This window comes from Emydura macquarii, unplaced genomic scaffold (assembly GCF_026122565.2).
Source record: "Emydura macquarii macquarii isolate MOO-44397 ecotype Brisbane River unplaced genomic scaffold, CSIRO-AGI_Emac_v2 contig_3044, whole genome shotgun sequence".
Taxonomy (NCBI): Eukaryota; Metazoa; Chordata; order Testudines; family Chelidae; genus Emydura; species Emydura macquarii.
In genome coordinates, this window is record NW_027133181.1 from 4,312,903 (window position 1) to 4,324,561 (window position 11,659).

Here is an 11,659-nt window from a genome sequence, read left to right on the forward strand (position 1 = left end):
ACATGGCAATTTAAAAATGGCTCAGTGTATTTATCCTGGTTTGCTGACCCTTAAGGATAGATTGTTACTGGGTTTCCTTCCTGTGCAGGGGAATGAAAGGGAGTTAGAACGCCCTTACATCCCTTGGGCCTGGGCACGAAGAGTAAGAGAGTGTTGCCAGCCTCCTTACTCCTTCCTTAGAACAGATCAGAGGGCAGGAGCAGAGAATGGGCAGGGCATTGATTTGTTACAGGCCAGAAGCAAATTCTTAGACTCTAGATTTCCACAAATGTATTTTTAATAGTTGATCTTCTTAATATCAGCTGTTTGTCAATTTTTAACTTGGCCTCATTCCCAAAAGTTTGGCAGTTAAAATGCAATACCATATGTACAAGAATCTTTTGACCCACCAAGGAAATTCATCCAGAGAGGTGGGTGAATTTGTGCATAGCAAGGGTGTATGACAGGGTATTCTTACCTTCTTTTCCTAAACTGACTATTCTGTCTTCCATTTCTACACTATCTGATTGTTATTGTATTGCTGTGAGATATAGCATGATTCTTTGGCAATTCATATATGGAAAATGATATCCTTAGCCTGTCGAATAGTAAAAGCATTCAACTATTTCAGAAAAGTGAAAATATAATAGAACATTGATGTTTACAGTCCTCTTTCCTGTGCAGAATAACTTGAGTAGTTACCATTTAACACAAACTAAATTCTTAATTAATCTGGTTCTTAATTATTTTCATAGTACTTTGCATTCTTTTTCTGGAATAAGTTGACATGCAATCTATTTCCTTAACATCAAATAAAGGAGCTACATATTTCAGAGAGATTTCATGAATTGATGTTATAGATCCATAAAACTGTGGACTCAAATTCTGTTCTTACATGGGTGAAGCTCTACTTGAGTGCAGTTGCTTGTTTATAGGAGCAGAATTTGGTATTTAGAAATAAGCGCTGGAATAAACTTATTACATCTTCTTGTAAATGCAGGATTGTTTCCTCTTGTGTAATCCTGAATGTATCATCCCAATTTTAAATGAATTAAGCCTATAGGGATTCTACCAACCTCTTGGTAGACTATTTCTCATCTAGTAAACTCCACAGTTAAAAAAATATTCCATAATTTATCATAATTTGCTTTTGGTCAATTTCATCCTGTTACTTTTAGATATACTGCCTTGTTGTACCTTAAACAATTTCTCTCCCTTCTTGATATTTATATTCTTCAAATCCTGTTATCATATGGGTATTCTAGTTTTTCTAGTATCATATGGGTATTCTAGTCAAAAGTAATGTCTTCCAACCTCTTAATCTGTATTGCTCTTCTTTCAGTTCCCTCATATTTTCAGTATATCTATGGTATTGAGGTGCCAGAACTGCATAGTTTTCTGGGGACACAATATATAGCGACATATAAAGAGAGGCTATTGCCTCCTTATCTGTGATGTGATGCTAGAGTAATTTTGGGATGCATTCACAGAGCGAGTTTTGTTTTAATTTTCTGCAACCATATCACACAACAAAAGTGATCATAATAAGGCTTGATTTAGTGTATGTGGGAGCAAGATACAAACTGGATTTGAAAAGCCTAGTCACTGAGGTATAAGGCTTGCTCCTAAGCCTCAGCGAAAGTCAATGGCTCTTAGGCACCTAAGTGCCTTTTGAAAATAAGACTTAGGCTTCTAAGGTACTTTTGAAAATATTACCCTATTGCTATAAAATAACCAAGCTTTCCTATGTCAGTGCGTAATGTAATATAAAGGGATAATGCCATGATTACAGGTGGGCAAAACCAGGAAAGATTTTAGTTTTGCTTTCTTGTTCTCTTAGATAGTGGGCCAGAATCAGACTAACCTTCCCTACTCCCCCTACCCCCCTGCCCCACTTAATAAATAATAAAAATCATATTTGGAATAGTAAACACATCTCATCCAAACATCACCTTTCCTTTCAGCAGCTGACTTGGACTCTGTTTGGCACAGCTGGAATATTGAATCCATTTAGTGACACATTTTTCAGGATTTTTTTTTTTAGGTTTGCTCCTCTTTACAAGCTTAGTGGCTACACCTGGTATCATGGTGAAGAGCAATCTTACTTGGCTTGGTACTTAATGGGTACATCTACATAGAGATAAAAGCCCCACACTGTCCTGGTTCAGCTGACTTGGGCTCAGGAGGCTCAGGCTGCGGGGCTAAAAATTGCTGTGGATGGAGCCTGAGCTCTGGGATCTTCCATAGGATCTTAATCTTGGGCTCCAGCCTGAGTCTCAATGTCTACACAGCAAGTCAGCTAACCTGGGCCATCTGCGGGTTTTTTATCCCCATGTAGATTTACCCAATAAAACCAATCTGAAGCTCACCCACTCTCAAGAGACTTGCTTAAAAGTCATAAAAGAAAAGCTGCTGAGTTTGTGGGGGAGGGAGTATTGGATATAGGAAAAAAGGATTTGCCATACAGGGTCAGAACATACAGTACATTTATCTGATGGAAAACTCAATCTCATAGGAAATCATATTGGTCCTGCCAGCTCCCATTGAAGTCAATCATCAATTCCCGTTTACTTCAGTGGGAATTGGATTAGGTCCATAATGCATTTAGCCAACTGTGTACTGCAATTTTTGGGGAAATTTCTTCCTGACCCTGCTCTGTGGTCATTTTACACTCGTGTGTGTATAGGATTGATATACCCTTATAAATATCTTGTCCTGCCTAGCTACAAATGTTTAGTAATCAAAGATAATTCATTTCTTTTAAAAATTTGTCATCTTTGGCATTGAATTCTACAGGTTGTGTAGGTGAAAGTTAATTCCTAGATTTCACCATTTTAGTTCTGATGTATTAACTCACTTAAGTTTACATGGGCATGGATGGTTTTTTCCTGCATGACTTTACACCTTTTGGTGATAATTCCTAATATGTTCGGTTAGTGGCAAATTACTATATGTAGATCAGATTTCAGAATAGAATTAGAGGTTATTCTCCAGTGTAAAGTGCCTAGTCAATTATTTTTAATGCTTTTTTTGCAACTAAATTACAGCAGGCCCTTGACACTTGTATGTTAACATAATTACAGAAGACTAGAGGCTTAACTCTGCCGTGTGATTTTAAATATTATTTCCGGTAGCAACGGGCCAAACAGTTTTGAAAAAAATGTTGAGAATCTGCAAACAAGTGTATGTGAGTCTTTCCTGTAAATGGAAGGGTTTTTTATATTCCCTTGGATATTGTAGCAGGAAATGTGAATACATAAAGGGCAGTGTCAGTGTCACTGCATCTCTCTCTCTCTCTCTCTCTCTCTCTCTCTCTCTCTACACACACAGATTACAATACACTGCAGCAATATTCCAAAACACTGTAACTAGTGTAATATTTAGCATTTAGAGGTCTTTAATGAGAGTCTTTAATCAGATGGGATTTCTGCCCATGGTGTAGTAATTGTGGAAATATGGGGGCTTAGGGAGAGGTGAGACAAGAAGTCAGGATTCAGACCTGGACATTGATCAGGTTTAGTTAGGGTTCACGGTTCTTGTTTATTTTCTAAGGATCAAATTACAGGTCCAGATTTGAGTCCAGATTTGAAAATGCCAAAATCTCATGAGATTTTTTTTGATTCTAAAGGGTGAAAAACTCAAGAAATCAATTGCTAGGAGATTTCCCCCCATCTTGGGTTGAAAGGTCAGAAGGACTGTTCTCGTAGAATTTTGGTCAGATCCCACAATAGGCCTCTTCTATTCTGAAACCAAAGCTGTGGGTGGGCTCTGATCTGGGGATATGAATCCAGCCCCATCCTTTCTGGCCTCAAATCTGATGTTAACTTTAAATTTATCTCTAGTATTTTTTCTTCCTCTGAAGCACCCACCATCAGCCTTAGTTGGAGACAAGATTCCATGTTATAGCTGGATCTCTGGTCTGTTACAGTGGGAGAACTCTTTAAATGTTTATATTGTGCTAGCATATCCTATCATAGGGAAACATGACAAATTATAACATCTGCATTTTTTTCATGAAGTTTCTACTGTACAGACAGTTGAAGGTGGTGATATTCATAATTAGTTTTGTGAACGGAAATGATAATGGATAATGTCAGCATTTTATTTTTCCTCATTCATGCCTCACATTCCTCATCTCTCATCCTTGTTCAAAAGATCAGATATCTGTAGACAAGTAGTGTTCTGTAGGGTTCTGAACTACATTTAAGGGTTTGCTGTTTAATGGTGCTTAAACCTGTGTTGCTACCTTTTTGTATTATTTGGAGTGTTTTCTTGGGTTCAATATGATGGATTTTATAATTTAAGAGAGTCTGATAGCCTTGACTTCAGCTACTTTAGGTACAAAATAGCACAGACAGGTACTGTTGAAGTACACACTCTACATCTAAGCCCATATCTATCTATCTATACTTACACATATGTGGAACTGATTATATATATATATATGATTAAATGGCAAAACATTTTATTAACTGAGTTAAGGTTGTCCAGTTATAGCTCATGCCCTTCCAGTATGTTGAGTTCAGCAAAACTCAAACTTCTGAAAGCCAGGAAATACAGCGTTAAGGTGAAGGCCCAAATTTCTGTCCAGGGTGGGCTTCAAATGTCCAAGTTGCAGGCTCAGAGAGGTGTTAAATGGCCCATTCATCTCAATGGCACATTCAGCTCAAAGAGAACACCTGATGGAGATGAATACAACCTGAAACAATAGCTCTGAGATTTGTGAGCTACTCCATTCATGTCAGTGTGTATTACCTTCCCCACTCTCTTGTGCTGGAAAGTTTGACAAGCACACCCATTCTCAGCTCCTCACCACAGTGGTCTCAGCTGTGTGCTCTTTATGTATGTGCCAAGCAGGCCTGTTTTAAGCTTCCCACCCAGAGAGGCTGGGCTTTCCCTGGTCCTAGCTCACATGGGGGGTGGAGGGGAGGGAGAAGGGCTTAGATACCCCCAGAAAGGCAAGCCGTTCCAGAAATTGACTCATGAGGTGGGCAGGAATGAGGGTCAGACTCCCATATAGATGGTCAGGGCCTGCAGATCCTGGCAGACATATATGGAGGAGGGGCAGAGACAGGGAGCAGGACTTAGGTACACACAGCGGGCAAGGACTCCCAGATCTCAGCTCACATAGGAGGGGTAAGGAGAGAGACTCAGACTGCCTGGATAGGTCCAGAACCTGATTCTCAATAAGGGGGTTAAAAGCAGCTCTAGGGAGGCTGTGTGGGAGGCAGCCAATAGGAGAGAGGCTGGGAGGAACAGCCAATCAAAGACCAGCAGGGCCATATAAAAGTAGCTGCAGGCCAAAGCAGAGCAGACATGGCCTGGAACCTGAGGGAAGAAAGGCTGTGTCTCTCACAGGCTGAGACCTGTAGCGCCTGAGGCAGAGCTTCAACTGGCAGGTACTGGGGGAACCAGAGGAGCTCCTGGTGAGCTGTTTAAAGCAGATAGTGGCAGGCCCTGAGAGTGGGTGAAGAAGGTGCTAGGTCTGGGGGGGGTAGGGAGAAGTGGCGCAGGGAGATAGCAGCAGGAAGAAGAACTAGGGATGCAGCAAAAGGCTGCTACTCACAGGGTCCCTGGGCTGGGACCCAGAGTCATGGGTAGGCTTGGGTCCCTTCCTCTTCCCTCCCACTACTGGCCACTGAGGAAGTGGTGGATAAGTGACTGCAGGTGCTACTGAGGAAGTGGTGGGAATGAGAGATTAGGAAAGTAGCCAGAATATGGAAAAGCCAAAACCTCCCTAGGAAGGGTGGAACACAGATTGTGATTTAGCTGGTGGGCTGAGTCAGGAAGAGGACCCTGCGGTTTTGGACAGCTATAGGAAAGGCTACAGGCCAACTGTAGCAAAAGGGTGATGGTGCACAGACTGTGGATGTGGGTGTTGGCCTGGACCTATTCCCCAGATAACCAGCAGGAGGCACCAGACGGGTGGGGAGTGGTGCAAACCCACCACAGGGGGCATGAATGGGGGAGATACTACCATATGTGAGCCACAATCTGGGTGTAATGTGAAGCTGACAGGTGCCTTTGCCCCATTATTCCTCTATCAGTCTCATCTTCTCAGTGTCTCAAAACTCCCCTCCCACTCCTCGTACTCCCCATGACCTAATACTCCCCCTCCCTTTTCCCTTATTCCCCTTATATCACACTCCCATCCCAGGGAGCATTTGCTTGTGTAGTTTATTTTCTCTTTATTTAAAAAAAAAAAAAAGCCAAAAACCAGTTTCTGCACCTTCTGAATGTTCTGCTGTCCTCCCATTAAATCCCCCTTTAACAGGCACAGATTGAAGCAATATGCCTGATTATTTTTTTTATTGTAAGTTGGTCCAATGAAAGATGTTAATCATTGACTTTAAGGCCAGAAGGGACCATTGATAATCTAGTTTGACCTCCTGTGCATTGCAGGTCACAGAACCTCACCCACCCATTCCTGCAATAGACTCATAACCCCTGGCCAAGTTACTGAAGTCCTCAAATCATGATTTAAAGACTTCAAGTTACAGAGAATCCATTATTTACTCTAATTTAAACCTGCAAGTGATCCATGCCCCATGCTCTAGAGGGGGGCAAAAAACACCCAGGGTCTCCGCCAATCTGATATGGGGGAAAATTCTTTTCCATCCCCAAATATTGCAATCTGTTGGACCCTAAGCATTGTGGCATGACCCAATGCTCTTTCTGGGAAAGAATTCTCTGTAGTAACTCAGAGCCCTCCCCATCTTACATCCTGTCACAAGCTATTGGGGATATTTCCTACTAGCAGTCACATTGCAGGCAGCTCATCACACCATCCATTCTAAAACTTATCAAGATCAGTCTTGAATCCAGTTATGTGTTTTGCCCCCACCGCTCCTCTTGGAAGGCTGTTCCAGAACTTCACTCCTCTGGTGGTTTAGAAACCTTCATCTAATTTCAAGCCTAAACGTGTAGATGCCCAGTTTATGTCCATTGTTCTTGTGTCCACATTGGCGTTTAATTTAAATAATTCCTCTCCCTCCCTGGTATTTATTCCACCTATGTATTTATAGAAATCAATCATATCTCCCTTCAGCTTTCTCTTGGTTAGGATAAACAAGCCAACCTCTTTGAGTCTTGTCTCATAAGGTAGGTTTTCTATTCCTCTGATCATCCTACCTGCCCTTCTTTGCACCTGATCCAGTTTGAATTAATCTTTCATAAACATGGGACACCAGAACTGCCCACTGTATTCCAGATGAGGTCTCACCAGTGCCTTGTATAATAGTACTAACACTTCCATATCTCTGCTGGAAATACCTCTCCTGATGCACTAGCATTTTGCATAGCCACTTCATATTGATGGCTTGTAGTCATTCTGTGATCAACCAACACACCCAGGTCTTTCATCCTCATAAGCAACTTGCAACAGCTGCCATTAAAAAAAAAAAAAAATCATCCTCCCATAGAAGAAAATATTTCCTCCTATGCCCCCCGACTTATGGAATTCCCCTTCTCCCCAGGAACAAATTTAGTCCTGCTTGACACACAGCCCTTATTAGGAGAGAGAGCAAATTCATGCTGTTGAGGCAAGACAGGGCACAAAGGTTTGTTTGTGATGGCTGCGTTACTCATCAACAGAGATGCCATCAGTGAGATTGTGCTCACTGCAACTAAAAGTGGTGGGTCATTGACTAGACACCAGGAAGAGGAGGAGATGGCACTCTTTTAAGGGTCCCTACTGCATTGGGGTTACGGTGGAGCGGGATGGATTTATCTGAATGGAGCTAAGGGGAGAACAGGCAGAGGACAGACCAGGTTGGGGCACTGGCCCACCCTCTGCACAGGAATGGGAGTGGAGTGGAAGGGGGAGGTATTTATACCATTTGCATTTTGGGAGGCACTCTCTCATGAATCACGTATCAGCAACACTGTCCAGTGCAGGCAGTCATTACAAAGGGGACACGGTTTCCTGATAAACAGGATTTGAGGGGATTTAGAGGAAGGTTTCCCTAAGGATTCTGAGAAAGGAGTTTGGGGGTTCCTAACATCTGGTACAATGGGGAGACAGCCCCCTTTTTTCCAGCTCTTCCTTTACCCTTCCTAGGATGAAAGGCAGTGGGGTCCTAGACATGGGCTGGGTCCAGGATGGGAAGGGTCCAGGATGGAAACAATTAAGGAAAATAATGATGATCTGCACTATGCAAATTATTGATGGGTATTCCCAGATATGTTAAGTGAATAACGTTGTGGCCTAATTAAATCACATCCATAGCATCTTTTCCTTCTTCCTGCATGTCTGGAACAAATGCAATGCCTGTAAAATCATTATGCCATATCACACCATCATCTATTCTGTATATGATACTGAAAAAACTATTTTTAGAGATGGTTTAAAAAGGGTATGGGTACACTTTATTCATATGCCTCTATCTATAAAGCCAGGTGTCTCCAGTACCATGATTCCAACAGTACAGCACTCAGGGGAAGAAGTAATTAACTTTACAAGTTAACTAAAATACAGTGGCTTCTCTGTATGTGATGATGTTTCAGTTTTAAGGTCTATCTTGTGATCTTTCTGACTTAGAATCACAAGTTTTATGCCATTGGAAAAGAGGAGATTTCTGGCTTTTCAAAGATCTAAGTTTTTTCTCCCCTTGCTACAATGAGTCTTCGCATACTATATTCACTCTTACATAAGCTATGGGCCCAGAACTGAATATTGTCAATCAGTACCATTTTGGGATAAAATTACATATTAATGGGGGGAAAGGAGGAAAATACACCTTTCCTGGATATTTTTCTTTGCATAAATCTGGATAGATTTAATAGTGTTAGCTGTAGTCTCAAGGGAGATGGATCAGGCACGGAGTACAGGTGAAGTAGTCAGTGGTAGCTAATAATGTAACTGAACATATGGCGCTGTAACTTTCCTTATGTCTATTACAACCACATATACAAGGCAGGTGTATCTTTATTGTATTTGGGTTAAAGGTATTATATAAATGGAACATGGAAACCTGGAAGAAATTCAAGGAAAAAGTTCTCAGTTTGTACCAGTAGAACATGTTCTAATGTTTCTCATTACAAACACACCAATGGAAATAATGGATTTTTTGCTATTCATCTTAATCAACAGATTTGGATTAACCAGTGTGTGCTCAGTGCCCTTGCTAATCTCTGAGGAGGTCCCCAACAATGGGGTGGGGAGTGGGTGGGGGAAACACAAACAAAAAAAAAACCCCAACCCAGGGCCAGAAGGGAGGCCCCTGCTTGCATGCTGTGATGAGACCCAATAGGTTGGAGCGGGGAGCAGGGCCAGGCCAACAGGACAGGAACTGCTGCAGGCTAGGCTTTTTCTGTAGCTTCCCACCCCTCAGGGCAGTGAAGGTGTTTGGGGAAATTGCCATAGTGCTGTGAAAATTTAAATAGATATAGAAAAATGCTTAAAAATAAACATTGATATTATCTGTTGAAATGATTTATAAAAAAACAAAACAAACAAACAAAAAAAACAATCCAAAACTAAATTCAGCCAAGCCTACTTATCTTTAAAATCTGGTTAATAAAGTCAAGAATCAGAAAACCACTGAAACTTTGGGGTGCCTGAAGAATGGATTAAAATGTTATGGTTTTCTACTCTGATATACTCAGTTAACAGTACAATAAAAATGTGAGCATCAGATATTATCAGCATACTTTTATCAGCTGCTTTCAGTAATATTATAAAGCCAGGAGGAATCGTTTTTCTTTAAAGAATATGTTACTTGACAAAGTACATTTCTTCTTTTCTTTTTCTCTTGTACCCCAAATTTCTGAAGGAATAGGCAGACCTCAATTTGTCTACATGCACTGGGATAAATTTAGGCTTATTAAAGTCCAAATCTTTTCAGTATCTATCACAAATGTAAATGAACAGTCTATAGCGTTACTTGCTCTCTGGATTTCTCTGATGATCATGTTGCCATGGTGCTAACAGAGCATACAGATTCATGTGACAGTATTAGTAATGCATCAGTTTGAAACTTAATCAGCGCACTGCTACTTCTCCCCCATATTTCAATATCTCTTCAGTAAATTGAATTCCAGTCAGTTGTCAGTCCAGTATATTCCCTGTGGTTTCCTTCTGCAAAAATTGCCTCTTTATTCTATACACTGACAATCATACTGTAAGTGAAATCTGCAGTTATTTGCCATGCTAGTTACACAACTCTCCCTTACAAGTAATCTTTGTATGTTGTGTCTGCAGCTAACACTGAGAAACATTTGGGGTTGAATAGGTGAGTTATGATTTTTGCACAAAAATATATTTTTAGGGATATTTTAGATATTTTAAAAGATTTAAGTATATGTCACAGAAAAATTACTGTGCATGTGTTTAGGTTTCAAAAAATTGTCAAGCTTTAAGAATATGTTGAGCAAAGGGTTTTTAAACCCTCTTTATTCTTAAATATCCCAGTAATAGGCTTTTCAGCACCACTGACTGAACTCACAAATTTCTAGAAGAACTAAAATTTTATATCAATGGATAACAACTTAAAATCCACAAGGAAATGGAAATTTATGTATCTTTAGCGATGACATAATTCGCTGCCAATATATTGTGCAATTTTGCACATTCTTCCCATGTTAACAATTTTGGGATGTTTTGAAAGATAACTCTTTTCCTCAAGACTTTTAGTTTTCACTAGCATTATGCTGTACTCTAGATCAATAGATCTTCTGCATACCACTGCCAACATTTCTATTTTTTCTGTGTACAACACAATAGATGTTCCCAGTATGCATATAGGCCCAAACTTCTTTTCAGGGCCTCTGCTGATGTCACAAACTGTGGGAGAATAGTTGTGGTTGTTTATGAATAGCAGCAGAAAGCTGAGGATGAACTTAATCTTGTATGTACTCCAAGATGACCTATGAAAAGTTGTTAGATAACATTGAAATAAAACTCAACAAAAGTAAGGCAATTCAAAAGTGTGCCATACTATCCTTTAATCCCTAACCCCTTTAGGATCTCTTGACAAGGCAGTAGGGCTAACTCCAGGGGAAAAAGGAGTTTAAAAAGCTAGCTGCTAAGCAACCAGAGGAGCTAGCGAACAGGAGTAGGAAATGGGAGTTTTGCGAGGAAGTTTAGAGTGGGAGTGTGAGAGGTAGATATACCTAACAAACATACTTTGAACTTAAGCCAATACTTCCTTCCCCCAAAACAAACAAACAAAAGCAAACAAATACACACAAAAACAAAACCCCTGCAGGAGTAAAAATAATGCAGGCAGAAGTCTGGGGCTATCCTCTTTAGTAGGGGCTCTTGATGCCGGAGTGGCTGAACTGGAGGAGCTAGGGAGACAGAGGTACATAGATAACACTTTGAGGGACACAATAGGGCAGTCCCACTACCAGTCTGACAATCTCTGTGCTGTTAAGGAGGATGAAAGTCCCAGGGAAGCAGAATATCAAGCCAGAGAGGAAGAAAACAATCCCATAGGTAGGCTCCTCCTTCAGATGATGTCATAGCATATCCTCTTGCATTGAGGATAACCCTCCTGGGTATCCGGGAAGATCCAGGTAATAGTAATAGGGAATTCAATTATTAGAAAAAAAATATGGTAAATTGTCTGCCAGGTGCAAAGATTGAGGATCTCACAAGACATCTGGCCAGACCTATGTCAGTGCTGGGAATGAGCTGGTGGTCATGGTACATATGGGTAACCATGACATAGGGAAAAAT